The 21,004-nt window shown below is 40.1% G+C and overlaps 1 long non-coding RNA gene across 1 annotated transcript; it reads right to left on the bottom strand.

Annotated features, from left to right (window-relative positions):
• Nucleotides 1-336: 336 nt before the first annotated feature.
• Nucleotides 337-16,278, bottom strand: LOC143844747 (uncharacterized). Its single transcript, XR_013234127.1, has 4 exons — nucleotides 16,204-16,278; nucleotides 13,582-13,632; nucleotides 12,927-13,064; nucleotides 337-1,206 (listed from the first exon to the last, which is right to left on the bottom strand). It is a non-coding gene; the product is annotated as an uncharacterized LOC143844747 (long non-coding RNA).
• Nucleotides 16,279-21,004: the final 4,726 nt, after the last annotated feature.

Raw genomic sequence — 21,004 nt, 5'->3', positions numbered from 1 at the left:
AAATTAACAGTTTTATCAAGCCACTTTGATAATAGTTAGCCTTTGTCGTTGATAACAATCCATGCAAAACATATTTTGGCAATCTTTCTTCACTTGTACATTTTGGCAATCTTTCTTCACTTGTACAATCTATTCATGAACACTAATCTCCTTCCTATATCTTCACTGTAAATTTGCCTCTGAACTGTGTATGCATATAATTGCTACCTAATTAGTAGCTTTCAGAGGTATTATTTTAGTTCAATGAATATAGTTTGACTTTTTATCAGCTCATGTTATTTTTGCCAGATGCTAAATACAAGAGAATGCAGCAATTTATTTTTATATGTCATTGGTATCTCTCTGCATTTCCAAGGATAGCTGCGTTCTATGGTCACAAATCCAATTCCATGTCAGATCAATGTTTAACTTCAAGATGATGTGCTACCCAGTTCCTGAAAGTCAGCAGTGTACTCCAGTTTCTTCTCAGTTTAGTAATGTTTCCCCCTTCCCAGCAGATTCAAATATCACACATGCCTGTGTGGTTACATGTGTCGTACATAAAATTCCTCTGCTTTGGCCATATTTTTCACACATTCTTCATATCCTTCTGCAATCTTCCAATAAGATCAGTATCACTGAGTGAAGTCAGACTACTCCAAGACATCTTGAAGACTAAGAGGTCAACACTCTGTTGTCTTTTGAAGATAAGTAAGAAACAACCTTTTAGAATATAGGGATGTGATTAAATTTCTAAACACAAAAAGAGATAAGGCACTGAATTCACCGGCATTTTCTTCAAAATAAGGACTGTGTTGGAAGACTTCTGAGAAGATAGTTGTTGCATCAAGTAGATTCTGGGGCAAAGTTTAGACACATTTTGTGAGTACCTGTGCTTTCTTCCAATGCAAGAAGATATGAGTCTTATGCTTTGTAATTTTTAACTAATGTGAAGCACTAAGAAATGAAAATGGTTGCAGTGATGGGTAGAGTGGGGGCTTTCCAAAAATCATGAAACAAAATAAATCAGTGCTGTATGGAAAGTGAAAAATACATGGTCAAAATGTTACACTATGTAAAAGCAACAGGAAATCTGTGAGATCTCATATGAGAACAATGGTTTTGTATTTTGATAGATGTGACAATTCCTTCAGTGGTTATTTGTCATGCTTTTCTTTTACAGAGTAAATGTGGGTTTACTTCAGGCTCTCTTCTGCTTTCTTTTGTCTGTAAAAGTATAGAATGGTAGAATAATCGGTATTTTCCAGATCACATGTTGTTCATTAGGTGTACCATAATTTATTTTAATATCAATAAAAATAGCTAATATAAAGTACATTATCTTTATAAAGTCCAATATAAAGTCCATTATCTAATATAAAGTCCAAAGCAGAGTTGCTTTTAAGACTTCAACAGGGGCTATTCTGCACACAATAGATAACGCACTTTCAATGCACTTTAGAAGTAAAGTGTTCTGCACAGAAAAATACAGCTGCCAAAGCACATTGAAACTGCATTATCCTATGTGAGCAGAATGGGCCTAGGTTTCAAAAGGAGTAATTCTGCTTGGAAATGCACCGATAGCCATTCAGTTACATGCACATTTTGTCATATACAAGTCTGGCCTTCACAGAATTCCATAGAAGAGTCAGTGTTGTGTTACAGTGTAGGATAAACTGTGAGACAATCAAATTCAGATGTCAAATACCAGCCATGATGTTTACCTCAGCCTAGTTATATCTATGGAATTCTGTGAAGCTTATAAAATGTAAATAATACTACTGTTACCTATTTCTACCCTGTGTAACAGGCACAAAATATTCAAGATCAGACTGACCGCTAAGTGACTGTTTCAGAATAGCTTTGACTTGCAGGGGGATATTGACCACTTAATGAGGACACTGACAACCATAATTTGACATAAAATATTTGACCACAACCTTTATTCAACATTGAGCATGGCAAGCATGGGAAGAGGATCCTACCCTCTTGTGGACAGCTGACCACAAGGTAGCCCACCACAGCATGCCCCTCAACAGGTTGCATTGGCTATCCAGTCCAAAATCCCGAACATAATGGTAGGCTGAAAAAGGGGGGAGGCAACATGGAGTGACACCTCTAGGCATCAGCCTCTGTTGGGTTCTCCTGCCCCCTGAAAATGCTAGCCTTCAATCAGGTTCTGTATCCACACAGCCCCTTAAGGGGCCCCCCAAATCAAGAGGAGGGAGGCCATGCACAAGCTTGGCCACCCCAAAATTGATCCTTTCGATCCTCCACTTCCACCAGCTGTGACAATTAAATAATAATACAACCCAACATCTAACAAACTGTCTAACAATTCATAAACAGGGAGGGAGGGTGGGTTCCGCATCTTCATGCACCCTGAGGGTCAAAAAAGACTGAGCAATGTCAGGCCATCCATTTAATAGATGCCTGGCTGGGCCATGCCCCCCCGTTGCCATGCCAATGTACGTGCTGCTCAGAGGATGTCAGGGCTGGGAGTTCTCTCCCACCAGCCAGGTCCCTGTCATCATCCCTTCCCTCGCAGCAGCAATGGCCCTTTCAGATAAGTCTTGGGGGCTTTTTATCATGATCTACAATGCTTCTTTATCTGAATTAAGTTTCAGTTTATTTGCTCATGGTTTGGTAATAAGAAACAGGCTCCCCAATAAAACAAGTGTGATTAACTTTCCTTTCACTCATACCTCATCACTAGTTATATCTATGTAACATGGACCACTGTCTGGTGTGAACAACTCAGCTCCACAGATCTGTAATCCTGTGAATTCTTAAATATATTTTAGCTATAATTTATTTTGTGATAGAGTTCTTCTCACAAGACAACTACCTCTTTCCCATTGCAGTTTATAATAGTACTACTCAATTTCAGGAGACTTATGTATAAACTGTTATTCCCAAATTGTTCATCCTTCCCCTCTCCCCAATAAAATAGACTACAAATTGGATAAAAGTGAACTGGTCTTGCCCAACTATGAGGCAGAATTTTCACGCTCACTGAGTTTTGCAACTTTTCAAACCAGCCATCCATGAAGACAGAGTATGACTTTGCTAAGCTGCATATCTGAGCCACATGTTTTATACATTGCAAAATAGCATGCTATGATGTTTGAGGAGCCCTCTTCTTACATTTTCTAACTCAGTCACACTTAACAGAAAACTAGGTCATTCTCTTTTCAGCTGACGTCTAGTGTAAAAATAATTACACTGAAGCAAAATCACAGAATTTAATGCATGGCTCATAACTTTAACTTAAAGTTGATAATTTTGTTTATTTGATTCTTTTCTCTTTTTTTTACTGTTTCTGCCTAAATATATCACCACTCCAGTCCCATTTATAGCTGCAACAGAAAGATATAACAGGATAGAATGTCAGCTGTAGTTAATCTACATGGGGAGAGTGCTTTGGAAGTGTTCTGTGCACATGGAAGCTGACATAAAACTTAGTTGGTTTAAAAATGCCAGTGGACTCAAACTTTGTTCTGCTACTTCAGATTGACATGGCAATCCACTTGAATTTAGATATAGGATACTAGTAGAAGGAATTTTGATATATGTAGTAAGAAAGTTCTTCATTTTATGATATCTGGGTACCTATAAGATACAACATTAACAAGTTTTTAAATTTCAGTATTGACTAACCCACTAAAGGTTCAGCGCTGTCAAACATGTAAGATCGTTGCTAAGAATATATACCAAACAATGTACTTAGATTCATACATCTGAGCCTGGTTGAAATTGGAATTCTATCTTTATGATCTCAGGTGCATTGGGGGATGCATAATGACAGAGCATCCTTTAGTTAAATAATTTTAGTATTTGAATGAATTTGTTTGTTTGTTTGTTTGTTTATTATTGCACAGGGCTTCAATTATGAAACCGTTGTAAGCTGCCCCAAGACCAATTTGGAGAGGGGTGGTCTAGAAGCTCAATAAACAAACAGACCAGTGAGGTAGGTTGGACTGAGACTGTGTAACTGGCAAGCTTTCATGACAGAGTGAGGATCTGAACCTGAGCTTCCCATCCAGGTAGACAACTCAGTTTTAAACCAAAAGTACTTCTGTACATGTTTACTTAGAAACCAAGTTGCTCAACCACATATCTGTTTAAAAATATTGATTTACAAATTTCAAGTAGCAACCTTAAACACTTGGAAAAATGGTCCAAAATTGTATTGCAAATACTCTGAACAGGTACATTCTCACATTGTTTCCCCCACCCCCATCCTTCATCTATTTTCTCTATGCTTATTTACATAGTATTTCAATATGCCACCTTCAGTCACAAAAGGCTCCCAAAATTGTTAAGGAGAAATAATTTTAAAATGGAAATAATAAAGTGCAATTTAAAATTACCAAGAAAAACATTAGGTACAGTAAAACAGTCATTGTTCTACAGTTTCTTTAATTATTTCAGTTCTGCTGGGCTTCTCTTGTTTCCCAATGCCAGCTTCCAAAACTGTGTGTTTGTATTATTGGGATCATATTTACATGTGCTTGCATTGTTGCCTGGGAAACATAGTTCAGTTCCATAAGTTCTGAGAAAACACTAACATGTTGACTGCTATAGATCATCAATGACACAGGAGTAAAAGTAGCATATATGCATCAATGTAGCTAGTTTCAAATGAGGCACACAATCTGCCCAATGATGACTCTAGGATATAGGAGAATAAGTCAAAAGTATTGCTACAAAGTCTTAGAAACCTTTAAAAATATCAAAATGTAAAGCTATTGTTTCTTGACATAACTTCCATCCAAGTCTAAACTGAACACGGTGTTTCCATCTCTCTAACCCCCCCCCCCCAATTCTGCACTTTTTGGATTACACAACATCAAAACAGTTTTGGCATCCTCAAGGGACTCTAATTGTGTTCCTTTAAAAAGTCAGAGGTTTGGGAACAAAAAGAAGTCTGAAGGGGCAAGATCAGAGAGTAAAGTTTCCCAACAAAATTCTCATTGCATGGCCCAAGCTGTCCTCAAGAAATGAACAGGTGCATTGTCATGATGGGGAAAACATTCCTTGGCCTAACCTTCCTGGCCTTTTTCTTACCAATGCAGTTTTTTTTAAGGCATCGTAATGAGACAAGTGTATTACTGAGAGAACTTGTCTACAGCCATCAATTGGTTGCAGAGACTTGTTTAAACATGCTTTGTTTGGAATAATTCTGGGCATGTATGAACTGAAACCAATGGCAATATTTTTACTTACTCTTATATGTAAACCAAGCTGACCAGTATTGTATAATCAGTAGCTATTTGTGAAACTGAATCAGAAAATTGGTCAAAACTCTGTAAGCAAGTCACTGAAGCTTGACTTTACAATGAATGGGCTTTGCAAATAAAATAAGACTGATTTGTATACATCCATGAACCTCTGGACTATGCATCTGCTATCCTATGGGCTGTTTCAGAGAAGACGCTTATGGTGAATGTTCTGGCAGAAGGTTGCATGGAACAGTTTCTTGACTCCTTTCAACGCTGTTACAAGGTTTATGCACATCTGCTTGTTTGATTTTTTGTTTGTTTTGAGTTTCTGTATAAATAGTTTATATATAAAATATTTATTTGAACAACAAAGCAGTATGTCATTACACAACATAAATAATTTCACATACTTAGCTGGCTGCTTTATAGAACAATACTGGTTGATTTTATGGGGTCACATAGTACATTGGGTAAAGTGTACATGTATGAACATGAAAGGTAAATGGAGAGAAGAGTAGTAGGGAGGCCAACTTGAAAATGCATCAAAAGCAGTTCTCTGAAGAAAGATGAATACTTTCATCATCTGAAGCAATAATTGGCTGCTTGTGGATGGCTCCTCAGAGAATCGCATTCTAGCAACAATACCGCAATAAGGGTGTTTGTCAAATCAAAGACACAGGTGGATATTTTGGAGGTTGATAAAATAACTAATATAAATGTTGATAACTTCTGATGAATTCAAATACCAGATTGGACTGGTTTTTCTAGTCTGACAGAAGTAATGAATTAACGTAGAGACAATGATGAAGCTAGCTCAATGAAAATGGAAAATTCTAATTGTTTGTTGAAACAAGCATATGCACCCTGTACAGTTTTTGTTATGCAGTGTAGAGTGTGAAATTGCTAGTGATTCATGTTGTCTTGTGGAGACAGAAAAAGTCATGTTAGATTATGCTAATAAGAAGATGAAGTTATGAAGATAAAATGCCTATCAGTACAAACTTAACTAAAACTAATTTAGCCAAATTGTTGTTAGAAACATGACTCTGGTAAAAAAAAAAAAAAAAAGTTAGAGATTGGTATTTTAAAAGCTTTCTGATGTTATCAAATAATCAAATAACTGTTGGTTTGACCTGCTATTTAAAAATATTCAAAACAGTCTTCAGTCATCATAGTTATAAACTCCTGAGGAACTTGTACTGCTGCAGGTGGTGGAATAAGCAACAGGCCTCTGGCTGTTTTGGAATTGAAATCCCTTTACCAGCAGGAAAAAAGACAAATGGTCAGAGCAGAGGCATCATTCTTATGCCTTGCTTCCACTTGCGCAGCACAGCTTTCTGGCTATCTCCCCCAGATTCTCTCCAGGAGCTGAAATATGCCCAGCATCAGAGGATCAGGCTCGACAGCATATGAGGAGTTCCACAATGTATGAGCTCCATTTTCACTAAATATGAAGATCTGCAAGTTGTTTAGAGAAATTCTTGTTATTCCTCTTTACTCAATTTCTCCTTGAAGACCAACAAATATATACTTCAGTGCTTCCTGCAGCTTCTTCTCATCCCCATTATCTTGCCTGTTCTACTATATTAGTGAGAACAGAAAATACATAGGGAAGGTTACAAATTATCAAGACTAAAGTGCAATCTTATGTATAGTTACTCGACTCTAAGTGTAGCTACACACAAAAAATGGCTATATGTCTTCTACTTACTGTTGATACACAATCCAAATTTTTGGATGTTAAAAAGTAAATCTAAATAAAGTGAAAGTATTTAAAAATAAGCAGTATGTTCAAACACTTTCTCTGCTGTTGCCTTATATGTATTTTGTTTGTCATGTAATGCATATGTAGAATAAATTGAATAAGGGAACATCACTATGTGAATACATAACACTAGAAAATGATGGGCAGTATTAGAAGTTTCTAGAAGCCAAGAAAGCTCTAGCTCCATTACATTTTCTAGTCAATTATCTGGCCTAGTGTCATCTGTCATTTTTTCAACACAGCAGCAATATAGCAGTAACAAAAAGCTAGTGGCACAATTGTCTTCTTGCAAAAAACAGAATTTATATATATTGTGAAGTGCTGTCCAAGGACAATAACGGTAGCAGTAAGAACTTTACATTATCATTTAGGTTTAAACGTGACAATAAATCCTGATTTGTCAGGAGAAGTGACAGGCCCATCAGTAAAAATGCATCAGAAAATAATTATGTGCTGTGCTACTGCATGCTATCAAGATGAAATTAAATCAGTTATTTATTTTGGAGGAAAGGATCTGCCCTTAAGAAGAAAAAAGGCACTTCTTTTTAATCACATATCAAAATGAGAAAAAAAATTAACCTCTTGTATCCTGATTGTATCACACTTGGGTGAGGGGGGGGATTCAAACTGCTACTGAGAAACCCTTTGCTCAAGAGTCTTGCAAAGAATGATTTCAGAGCAATGAGAGCCTACGTACAGGACCATCTTGGTATTGCATGAAAAAGCCAGCTGTGTCTCTATTGCCATGAACAAGATATCAAGATTAGGTCCTGTAGAAACTAAAGCAGCAACAATTTGATATTCCTTGTTAGGGCTGCCAGCAGGGAGTGGGAATTGGGGTGCCAGATCCAGGTCAGGAAACGTCTGGAGATTAGGAGATGGAACCAGGGGAGGACAAGGGTCTTCAGCTGGTACAATGCCATCAAGTGCACACTTCAAAGCATCAGTTTCTATCAGGAGAACAGATCTCTGTAGTCTGGATATAAGCTGTGATTCTGGGGGATCTCCAGGTTCTACCTAGATGCTGGCATCCTTATTGCTTGTTCAGTCAGGACTAATCCTGCATCTTCAATGAGACAGTCATCTCTCTGGACAGTGGGTGAATATTGCCTTTATGGCATCACCTCAAACTGATTATGTGACTTTCAAGGGTTATAATATCAACTCTTATTCATTAGCATGAGTTTTCACATGATGTTTGCACTCATTGCTATATGCAATAATTCTAATTTATACATTCATTAATTTGCAGATATTATTCTGTTTCTGTACAATGTCATGTTCCTTTTTTTGTTTTGCCACCTATTATTCCATTAGTAATCTTTTCCATTTATGCATTCTTTCTCTTTTTGCAGTGGGGCAATAGTCAGGCTAAGATAGAGTGTGAAAGTTAGGTTCGTATGAATGGTATGTATTATATTGAGATATAAGCTTTTACAGTAAAACAGGCAGTAGAATATTAAGTGACAGATTTCAGGATGTGGTGTGAACTGAGCCACTTCCTCATCCTTATCAGTAGCAATGTACTATATATACTCTGGATTTTTTTTTCAAGAATATAAATCAAAATGCAAATCATGTGTGCAAATTAGCAGTTTTCCTCTTCATCATATGGAACTGTAAATTTTAAGAGCCAGTGCCATCTCATGTTATGGCAGGTAGCAGGATCTGTATTATGGTTTAACTAGAGGCAAAGCCCGTTGTATCCAAGAATACAACGGGTGCTAGAGCTTGTCAGTGGGAAGAGGAAGGGGAGGAGTTGTCCAGTTTGTAAGGGCATGGGGTTGTCATGTGTGTTGTGTGGGAGGTTGTGGTAGCATGATGGCAAATGAGGGCATGGGTGTGGAGATATGGGTGTCAAGAACCTGAAGGGAGGGGAGGAGGGAGCACACTCGCCAGCCTCCTGCCAGCTCTGTCAGGGTTCTGAGGCAAAGTTACAGTTGGACATGACAGTTAGGACAACCTTGGGGCGAAAAGGGCTGGCACAGCCTGTCCAAGCCGCCATTCTCATCCCCCTTGGCAGCCCTACTGACCTTCTTTCCCTGTGGTGGTGAGGGGCAGACTGGCAGCGATGTCTCCAGATTGTCCCTGGCTGACTAGATGGAACTCTGGTCTGTCCTGGTGAGGGCCCCTCTGCTTGTTAGTCCAGGGCCAAGGGGCCAATCCAGGAGTTTTGATCCCGGACTCAGCCCACCCCAACACCTCTTACTATTTTATTAAGAGGGACAGATAGTAGAAGCAGGCATGCAGATAAATGTAAGAAACAAATTAATATTTTTTGTTATTGTTCATATTATAAAATGCCTGGTGGAAAGAATTCTAACTTCCTGGATGTAGTAACTCCTGAGGAAAATCACATTGTTACTCTGGTCTTGTCAAGAATGGCATTTTATTCATGAACATATGGGAAAAAAAACCTTTCCACTTGGAAAAAATCAGAAACAAATTTGAATTAAACAAAGTATGATTCCCGTATAATGTAACCAGAATAATCAATGAAGACTGTGAGATTTTTAGGGGGGTGGTATAAAAATTACAGAGAGGATTCAGTAAAAGACATAGTAAATCATTTAGTGCCCACCTGTGATCTGAAATGGTAAAGCCCAGTAGCCAGATAAATCATGTGAGATTTCTGATCAGACTGATCACACTCCACTGTGTATTGTTCCCCACGTATGTACTTGTGCAGATGAACCAAATATCAAAGTGAGGGCAATAAATTCTTATCATGCACAGGCCATTTTGAACAAAAAGAGGGCCAAAAATGTACATTGTAAGTCAATATTCCTCATTGATCTTACTGGTGTATTTAGACCATTGATTCAGACTGTTTCCTTTCATTCTGTTCTGTTAGCCCCAGGGTGAATTTTACTCACAAACAGCCTCTCCCACCTTACCCATTCCCTGCACAGCAAGCTTCTCCTACAATTATTCTGTGGGGTTAAAGGGCAGCAGGCATAAGCAAACAAGCTGTTTCCTGAGTCATACTTTTGCACAGTCATTTTAAGCAATGAATTTCACCAGCTTCCCTTTCTCAGGAAAATTACAAGACAAAATATACATTTCCTGAAACCATTGAAGTTATTGTGAATTATAAGTTAAGTTTCTCTGTGATTGTATGTCAGTGGGAGACAGGGTAAAAGCCAGAATGGCCCGGAACAGGCTGGAACAAGCATTAAACAAACAAGTACCGAAAGAAAGAAAGAAAGAAAGAAAGAAAGAAAGAAAGAAAGAAAGAAAGAAAGAAAGAAAGAAAGAAAGAAAGAAAGAAAGAAAGAAAGAAACTTATAGACACAGACACATTACAGACATTTAGGAACAATATTTTAGAAATGAAAAAATGGAACTCCTGTCCTTTTATTAATGCTTTCAAGTGCAAAATATCTCTGGAACAGGCTGGAATAGGCATTAAATAAATAATAGTATCACAAAAATAGTGGGATGTGTTAAAGGCAATCCAGAACAATATTTTGGAACTCTAAACACTGACATCACACACTCTTTCTTGCAGCACCTCTTCTTGGGATGCCCTCCTTCATCTGCCCAAAATTTCAATGAAGCCAAAATCAATGGAAAAACACTTTCCACAAAGACCATGAATAAGTAAACAGAAAGTGGGATGCAGGCAAAAAATAAATTTCCTGATACTTCTCAGTACTCAATATGAATTCATATCAATCTCCTAATTTAAACTTGTGGGTTCCAGAGTCCTGAGAGTAAATATCCGGAAAGTTTATCTTCTTTTCCAGGCAGATAAGTGATGTTCAGTAAATTTTGAAATCTTAATGCCATAAAACCAACTATCTATGGTGGTTTGATGAGTCATCCTGAAGTGCTGGGCCATAGGTACTGAGACTAATTTCTGATCTCATTCCAATTCTTATTCTTAGAGATCTAGATATTAAACCTATACATTGTCTGTATATACTTTCAAATATCTGTTCCACTTAATATTTCTGATAAGGCCTAGGAAGGGGAGCTGTTCTCATGGCTTAAGTGCCATTCAGCACTTAACACCCACTCAGCGCAACTGTCCTTCCCCTGGGTTCCTCCTCCTACAACCAGCATGCCTGTCCATCCCCCACCCCTGACCACTCTCTCGCCCTTCCACTTCCCTCCAAAGCTTGGAGGCTGCAGATCCTTGCTGCAGGAGAGCTGCCCCTGCCAGTGAGCTCCCTGCCCGTGGGCCTCCAGATTTTCCAGGTCCTGGGGGAGGGAGAGGCCATCTGCAGAGTTCTTCCACCCCCACAGTCTAGCACCCATAGTATTCTAGAATGCAATGGGCTTTGTCCCTAGTATATCCTTATCCATGGTTCCTCTATCTATTTGTGAAATAGCCCGGGGAGTGGAACGTGTCCAGCTGTCCAAGTTGGAATAGGGCTAATCAGGGTGTGGTGGCTGATTGGCCCTGCCCCTACAGCTCCCGACCTCCCTGAATGCTAGCCACATTCCTCTCAGATGCACCAGAGTGTGGCCCATTATGCACGGCCGCCGAAACGGCGATTTCGGGTCACATGGAAAATGCGGAGGGGGAAGAAGCAAAACAAACCACTTATGCATGGGATGGGACGCAATGGCGGAAAACCCAGAGTAACTGATTATGCACGCGGTGACCCCGGCGCCGCTTCTGGTTGCACCCCGGTCATCTGGAAGCTGCGCTTTCATCCACATTTCGCTAACGCAGCTTTTTCAGCAGCATGCACCGAATCTGCAGCTGGTTGCAGCTGCCTCCATGCGTTATCAGTGATTTTACTCGCCACCATTCCACCCTGAATGCGCGCTATCCCCCCCCGTGCATAATGTGCCCCAGAGACACACACAGCCCTCCCAGACCTAACAGGAGCCCTCATTCCCTCCTATCACTCCTGCTGTGAGGGAGGCAGGGAGAGACACAGAGAGAGCCACCCCTGTTGCGACGGAAGGAGAGAGAGACAGACAGAGCTGCTCCAAACTGCACACCAGTCCTCCTTCCCTCCTTCAAACCAGCTCTAATTACCTGCTATGACTTCTGCTGCAAGGCACACTAAGACACCCAGCAAGAGGGAGATAGAGACAGAGAGAGAGAGATCTGTACCTGCCAGTGTCCCCTGGGTCCTAGCATCCATCGCATTCCTGATTGCAATGGGCCTTCTTGCTATATATATATAAAACCTCAGACATTGGACATGTAATGTATTGGTTAGTGAAAAAAGTTTTATCATTATTGCAACTCTTAAAGTTATCTTTTTAAAACACACTGACAGGCCTTGCAATGCTGGTAAGGAGAAACCTTAGTAATTCTTTTTCATCTGAAGTACTCACTAAAGTCCCATGAGGGGGAATCTTCTATGAACAAGCATGTCCTTGAAATTTTTCTCTTGTTTTTAGGAAAACAAAGGGATTAAATTACATCCTAGAATGTTTAAAAGGTACCAGTATTTATTATTGATATTCTAACTGTTATTGTAGTGTTTATTGTAACATAACAACCATTTTATCTGTAGTATTGGTTTTATTTTTGGGTAGTAAAAGAGTGAACATAGGAGTTTGTTTAGCCTTATGAAGAGCATGTTTAGAATTTTGGCTGAGTAACCATTCTCAGCCAATTGCTATTCAGTTATCTGAGACTGTTTGATGAAATCAGATTCACAGCTACAGCTCCTTTTTAGTCTTAGTAACAGAGAGGGGAATAATCTTAAGATGATACGGGTGAAAACTGTCACCTGCCAAAAATGAGTTGATGTCTGTGAGTTTCCTGAAAGTGTCTGTTTGAATGCCTCGTTTTTCAACAATCACATCTAGAAAATTGGTGCTGTTCTTATCATGCTTTAGTTCAAATTTGATGGTTTTATGGACTGTATTAATATATTTGTGAACTGAAGTAATGTTTCTTGTGAGCCATTCCATATGTTTCTGTCTGGGCGGGTCTGCAGGAAAGGAGACAAAACCAGGAAAAGAGCGGGAAGAGAAAGACTTACTTTTGAGAGCAGAAGATGCTGGGCTCAGAATGCAGCCTGGGGGACAGTTGCGGAGTCCGGAGGAGTTGGGGACAAACAGCGGCGACGACGACAGCGCAGCAGGTGGGCGTCGGGACATACAAGGAACAGAGTTCAGGCCTGAGGAGAAGAGTGACGAAACAGCGATTATAGCCAGGCATATGGAATCGAGCGGTGAAGGAATCGTCATCGGCAAGGGAAGCCCGCCCAGACTGTTAAAACAGGGAGGATAGGGTGGCGAAAATAGAAGAGTCAAAAGTGGAAAAGGGGGGAACTGACAGGAGGAGACTTACCTGGGGTATGGGTCCTTGCAGTAGGGAACGGACTGACACATGGGGAAAAGAAGATGGCGGGAGAGAGCCTAGGACTTGGGGATTCCGCTGTCGGGGAGGGCCAGGCCCAGGGTAAGGCAATCAAAGGCCAGAATGAGAGACGATGCTGAGAGGCGTCAGCCTGTAGGCAACACCCCAAAACAGGAAGTGGGTGACGAAGGGGCATGGGGTTTTATAGGTCAGGGGTGGAATTAGCACAGGGGATAAAAGGAAGGCAGGGAGAGGTGAAGGGAGTTGGATGGTGAAACAAGGAGCTGGGAGAAAAGACGCTGGTGGAAGAAGCAAAGAATAAACAGTTGACTTACTTGCATTGCGACTCCAAGTGTGGTGTGTGCCAGAACGGTGAGGGGATAGACCTGTGGAGAGAAAAACGAAGGGCTGGTGACTCAGGAGAAGAGACACGGGGCCTTCACAGTTTCTAAGGACAGACTTGCCCTTTGTGGAGAGACATTTCTTTCTCTCAAAACTCAACTGTGGCTTGGTGGAGGGGGAAGAAAAACTCTATCAGGGAGCCCATGCCCACCTGTCTGGGCCCCAAGCATTCTCTTCAGGTTTACTGTGCCTTGGGTGTTAAAGTCCCTTTGGGAAGCCAGGTTTACCTGTTCTGTTTTCTGGATAAAATCAGTTCCTGTGGCCAAGTCTACCCTCAAGAGGCCAAGTCAACGTTCCCAGGTTCAAGTGCTCACTCCAGAATCTGGGTCTACCATGCCTTGGCCACAGAATTATATGGACAACAGGTCTACCTTTTATAGGCTTCCATGGGAATTCCTGGCAACTAGGAAAACAGGCCTACCTGCCATGAGCCATTATGGCTATGCCTGGACTTGGGGAAAAAGGTCTCCCCCTGTGGGAGGCTGCTATGGGAAAGACCTGGCTTTTGTTGGCAAGGACTACAGGTCATGGGATTTCTAACAGATAGACTTGGTCTCTGCTGTGGGGATAAGGCAAGTCAGTGTTCCACCTCAGCCAGTGCCTAACAGTTGACAGAATTGGCAAAGGATAGGGAAATCTGACTGTTTAATTAAAATAAAACTTTGCAAAGTGAAGAAATTCAATCAAATGCGGGTAAATGGCAGGAGTAACTATGACACTCTATTGAAGTAGCATAATAGTTTAGAATCACAGCATGGGCTTCTAATCTGGTGAGCTGCATTTGATTCCCCGCTCCTCCCCCACATGCAGCCAGCTGGGTGACCTTGGGCTCACCACAGCACTGAGAAAGCTGTTCTGACTGAGCAGTAATATCAGGGCTCTCTCAGCCTCCCCTGCCTCACAGGGTGTCTTTTATGGGGAGAGGAAAGAAAAGGTGATTATAAGACACTTTGAGACTTCTTCTGGTAGAAAAATCAGCATATAAGAACCAACTTCTTCCATGTGGGCCTGCCAATAAGAGGGTTATACCCTGACCAAGTTTGGTTGCTGCTGCCTCCTTCCCAAAATAACTTACTAGATGTTGGCAGAGAGATAGTTGCCAGAGCACTATAGATAATAGTATGGGGGGTTTCAATTTGTATAGCCCTTATTGCCTTTACATTCAAGTATGGGGTTCCACACATTCCCTTGAGTGGGAGGAAGAGTGATTAATTGAGACAAATTTTCCTCCATAAATTGACTGAGACTAAAAGTTAAGTTGGGATTCAGGTGCTTAGTGGACGTGCTGAGCTATCCAGTGAAGCTAGAGAGATGTGACATTGGCAAAGATGAGGTTGAGCTGGCTAACAACGGGGATAAGGCGCCTGAGGAGATGTGCATAGATGTTAAGGATAGAAAGGGAGACCAAGTGAGGTGGTTGAGATGAAGGAAATAGTGAGGATGTGGAGAAAATTTTATTGAAGGAGAGTTGTAATGATGGATGGTTTGTGGACTTTCCTGAGGGATCTCTAGCATGTCGGATATGTAAACAACATTTTCACAAACTTAGGGTATTAAAAAAACATATTTAAGGAGTACATGGAGGTGAGATAGTGATATATAATTGTAGGTCTTGTGAGTATAGAAGTGGTAAGGTTCAGTCTGTGTTGATTCATCAAAGTAAATGTGAATGAAGCATATGAGAGAGGTAAAAGGTGCTTTTGGATGAGAGGATTGTGAGTTGTAGTTTGACAAGTAGACAGCACAGAAGGTATAGGCCTCCCATAGAAAAAAAGAGGAAAGAATTGAAGTGGTTAAGGGGAAAGGTAAGCCTAAATGAGAGCAATCTAAGGCATGTTGGACTCCTGCAGAGGTTATGAAGTTACAGGAATTGGAGATGAAATATAGAGGTCAGAGGAACAGCAATACATTGATAAGTAAGGAGTTGGTTACTAAGGTAAATAAAAAAATATAATAGGTTGAATTTGTTAGGTAAGTACAGTAAGAAAAGAAAGATTGAAGAGAAAGATGTGGTTAACAGATTCGTAAATAAAGATTAGTGAGAATGTCGTAGGATTAAAAGAATATTACTAGGAATTGATGGAAGGTAATATTGAGACATTTTATCTAGTAGAAACAAAAGTAGCATTAAAGTCTAATATGACTATGGAGTTGTTAGTTCAATTTCTGGAAGACATTTTCTACCCTTGACCCATTTCAGTCGGGTTTCTGGCCTGGCCATGGGGTAGAGACAGCGCTAGTCACCCTGATGGATGACCTCCGATGCCAGCTAGACCAAGGTGGGTTGCGAAGAGAGGGTAGCAGTAGGAGAGAGAGTATCTAACCATCATCAGCTCACATGTGGAGTTCCACAAGGAGCTGTCCTCTCTCCTATCTTATTTAACATCTTTATGCGCCCTCTGGCTCAGCTAGTGCAGAGGTTTGGGCTAGGTTGTCATCAATATGCAGATGACACCCAACTGATGGATGACCGCCCTGACTCTCCCCCAGAATCCTTAACCAGATGCCTGGAAACAGTGACAAAATGGATCAAGCAGAGTCATCTGAAGCTCAACCCTGCAAAGACAGAGGTCCTGTGGCTGGGTAGGAAGGGACCACATCTGTGCATCCTGGATGGTGTGCAGCTCTCAGTGACTCACTCTGCCAGGAACCTGGGCATGATACTGGACACTTCCCTTACAATGGAAGCCCAGGTCACAAAGGTCATAGAATCATAGAATCATAGAGTTGAAAGGGGCCATACAGGCCATCTAGTCCAAACCCCTGCTCAACGCAGGATCAGCATCCTAAATCATCCAAGAAAACTGTGTATCCAATCTTTGCTTGAAGACTTCCAGTGAGGGGGAGCTTACCACCTTCTTAGGCAGCCTATTCCACTGCTGAACTACTATGACTGTGAAATTTTTTCCCCTGATATCTAGCCTATATCGTTGTACTTGTAGTTTAAACCCATTACTCCGTGTCCTTTCCTCTGCAGCCAATGGGAACAGCATCCTGCCCTCCTCCAAATGACAATCTTTCAAATACTTAAAGAGGGCTATCATGTCCCCTCTCAACCTCCTTTTCTCCAGGCTGAACATTCCCAAGTCCCTCAACCTATCTTCATAGGGCTTGTTCCCTTGGCCCCAGATCATCTTCGTCACTCTCCCCTGTACCCTTTCAATTTTATCTACGTCCTTCTTGAAGTGAGGCCTCCAGAACTGCACACAGTACTCCAGGTGTGGTCTGACCAGTGCTGTATACAATGGGACTATGACATCTTGTGATTTTGAGGTGATGCCCCTGTTGATACAGCCCAAAATGGCATTTGCCTTTTTTACCGCTGCATCACACTGCCTGCTCATGTTTAGTTTACAATCCACAAGTAGCCCAAGGTCTTGTTCACACACAGTGTTACCTAGAAGCGTATCCCCCATACATTAGATATGCTTTTCATTTTTCTGACCCAGAGGCAGAACTTTACACTTATCTTTGAACTCTGTCTCTATCTTCTGGAGTATTTGCCAGTCCTCCCAATTTGGTGCCATCTGCAAACTTGATTAGTCCCTCCACCCCCTCATCTAGATCATTAATAGATATGTTTAAAAGGTAGTGCTGATGGCATTTTACCACCTCCAGCAAGCCAAGCTACTAGCACCCTACCTGGCCCCAGAACACCTAGCCACAGTGATCAATGCAATGGTCACCTCTAGACTGGACTTCTGCACCTCGATCTGGAAACTACAATTGGTGCAAAATGCTGTGGCCAGGATTCTCACTCAGACATCATGGAGATCCCACATCCGTCTGGCACTCCAACAACTTGGCCAGCTCCCAGTTGAATTCCGGATCAAACTTAAGGTTTTGGTAATCACCTTCAAGGCCATATGCCATCTGGGCCCAGTATATCTGAGAGACCGCCTCCCTACCTACACCCCCAAAAGAGCCTTACGCTCCACCATCTCCAACTGGCTGCAGATCCCTGGCCCCAAAGAAGCATGTCGGGCCTCAACAAGGGCCAGAGCCATTATGGTCCTGGCCCCCACCTCGTGGAACAAGCCCCCTGAAAAGATCAGAGCCCTGCCCGAACTTCCAAAATTTTGCAGGGCCTGCAAAAGGGAGCTCCTCCACCAGGTATTTGCAAGAGGCCAACCAACTGAAATATCTGCTGGTCTCCCCCCCCCCCTCATATGTCCTTCCATGACTGACAAATCTGACCTGCCCAAGGATTGTCATTGTTGTTCTGTTAAAAATCACTTTCAACTGTTAAAACACTGTTCTGGTTTTCATGTTATGTTACGATTATGTTATGCAATGTTATGTTATGATTGTTATTTATGGTATTATTATAATAACCTATGTAAGTATTCCACAATGTTATGTTATGATTGTTATTTATAGTATTATTATAATATTCTATGTAAGTATTCCACAATGTTTAATGTAAACCGGCCAAAGCCGTAGGGAAGAGTGGTATAGAAATCTAAATAAATAAATGTCAGGAAGCATGTCCTATTAATCTTAAGCAATGAGGTTTTAAACCTTTTTCGAGCTGCTCAGAAAATTTGGAATTATTAAGAGCTGTTATGAAGTGTATGAACAGGAAGACTCTTAAATCCATATGATGATGTTTACAAGTCATAAAGGAGTTTCTAATTTATCTGTGTTGGAATTGGAACATAATTGGCTATGCAATTTAGAAATTAATCCATATTATCATTTATTTTCGTGCATGGTTTCTGGATGATATTTTTAATTTTTAGTGACGAATTAACCATAGAGTCTTTGTAAAATGTGTGAATGAGCAGCATCCTATTAAATTTCAATTAGTACTGATACAAAACAGATACTTTTTTGGATATTTTGCTTTCTGAAGAGGGCTAAGTGTTTCTTCCTACAGAGAACCATTGGATAGGAATACATTTTTAAACTTCAGATTCTACCACCTTTTACATCTCAAAAGCTTATTTTTTGTGACATATCATAGACGAATTAATAAAAGCCTGGATTCTTATAACTAATCTACAGATACCTTAAAGAAATCACTTTTTGAATGGGGTTACCCAACTGAAATTGTTAAATCAACTAGCGAGGGCAAACAAGATCCCTCAGAAATCTCTTCCTAGGTATAGGGCTAATCAACCTAAAGACAGAATAATTTTTTTCATCAGAATATAGAAACGGTCATTGACAGAGATGATTTCCTATAGAACCGCCAAGGGTCGGACACGACTGAACTGATAACATCATCATCATTCTAAATTTACCAATGAGCTTAAATCTATTATCCATAAACTTTGTCCTTTTGTCTTCAACATCCTGGACTATAAATAAAAACCTTTGAAAGCACTAAGACACTCTAGAAATATTTGGGATATGGTCATTCACCACCAACAAAGGACTTCACAGTTAGCAAGATCTCTTCCTAGGGAAATTTTCAGTGTGGTTGGTACCAGATATATGGACTGGGATGTCCCTCCCCCCCCCCCAAAAGAAGGCGGAGGAGGCCATCCTGTTCTTTCAATTTCAGAGCCCTTTCAGTTCTCTGGTACACCTCTTAGTAAAAAGAAAAGTTTCAGGAACAGACTTACAATATAGTTTGAAAACCAATATTCAGAAGAGACAGAATGCTGGGGCATACAAAGAAAACCCATAATATTCAGTCAGGCAAAATAAAAAAGAAATGCATAGGAGAGAGAGAGACCACTGATCTGTTACAATAAAAAAGAAAACTTTCTAACTCCAACGTGGAGCAGAGACACTTGCAGGTTGCATTCCTGGCTTCCGAGAGACAGCATTAAGACTGCTGTGTTTTGGGTGTCTGAAATTGCTAAGAAAGACAGAGTCTCAATGCCATGAAAAGGGTTCCCTTTTCTAACACCATCCTATTAGGCATCAGGTATAGGTACTGCTCTTCCTTTCCTTCAGTTTCAGCAGTTTTTCTTTACAGGTGCCATCAATCAGCCTGAAAGAGCCCATCTCAGCAGGGAGAGAATTCTCACACAACTTTCGGACTCCAGGGTGCCCACTGCAGCCACTGTCAAGCCCCAAAGGAAGTTGTCAACTTTCTTACACCAGGTCTGTAAGCTTTAAATGGAAGTTGATACCTATCACTTTAAGGATGTTAACTTTATGGTACACATTACTGACTTTATCAGTTGTAACAGAACTGATTACATTCTTTGAAAGTACCAGCCTCTATATAAGGTACATTTAATATTGAGGAAGATTCTATTGAATAAGTATGTTAAGGTATGTTTTAATAACAAAATACTTTTCCTTGTATACATGCACTATTTTTGCTTGTAATGTAGTTGTGCTGGTTCTGATTCCTTGTAAACCAGTTATATTTATTATGGAAGACTAGGGGCCAAGCCCATTGCATTCAGGAATACAAATATCAAACAAGAAGAGAGTTTTCTTCCCAACATCCCATTCCATATCATTTCAAAACATTAGGAAATACAGTATTTCTTATTTCAGGCATTTTAACTTTTAATTTCATAACCAAACTGTTTTACAGCTCTATTATTAGTTTCATCATTAACATATATTCCATATTTACTGGTTGAACTTATGTAGAAAATTTCTTATTTTCTACATATTTGCCACAACTTCTAATATATAAAATGGTGGGGTAGTAAATAACACTTATTTATCTCAGATTGAAAATAAGGATATTTTTGTTCAAAATTTATTTATCTTATATCTTTATATTTAAAACTTGTTCTTATTTTATTTCTGCATTGTACTATATATTAATATAATTTTGAAAATATTTCTCATTCTGGGTTTGTCTCCTGCTTGTGTAACAATAAACTCTCCATCTCTCCTTGAATTTCAAAATTGATCTATTTAGCAAAGAAGTTGTTAATTTTGCCATTACTGCATAGTCAGCAAGTCCTTCCCCCCCTTTTTTTCCTTCTTCTTAACTTGGACAGATATCTGATTTTACTGCATAGATTATTCTAGCCACTATCACCAATACCATACACTTCATGGCCTCTTAATTTGCTTTCTATTTTTTTTAAATGGCTCTGCAGTATTTCATCTATTATCACTATGCAAAGAAGAAAGAGTTTTCAGGATATAGGGGGATGACTGATCAATTAATGGGATTACAGAAGGCTTAATATAATGATTCCTTATATTCTTTAAAAACCCACATTCAAGCAAAAATGGAAAATGTATCAATCCTATTCAGATCACAAGGGCACATTCGATCAGAACAAGATATATTCAGAAATCTCCACTGTAGAACTACTGAGGGTATAATATTCAAACTTGTGAATAAGAAAGCTCTGGAATATCATGAAATAGTAAAATAGTACATATGGGAGGGGGGATAAGATTTTGGAAAAGAAAGACCAAAAGACA

This window comes from Paroedura picta, chromosome 9, assembly GCF_049243985.1.
Source record: "Paroedura picta isolate Pp20150507F chromosome 9, Ppicta_v3.0, whole genome shotgun sequence".
In the NCBI taxonomy this organism is placed as follows: Eukaryota; Metazoa; Chordata; class Lepidosauria; order Squamata; family Gekkonidae; genus Paroedura; species Paroedura picta.
Note: the sequence above shows the minus strand (reverse complement) of the source record. Positions and strands in the feature narration are given on the sequence as shown.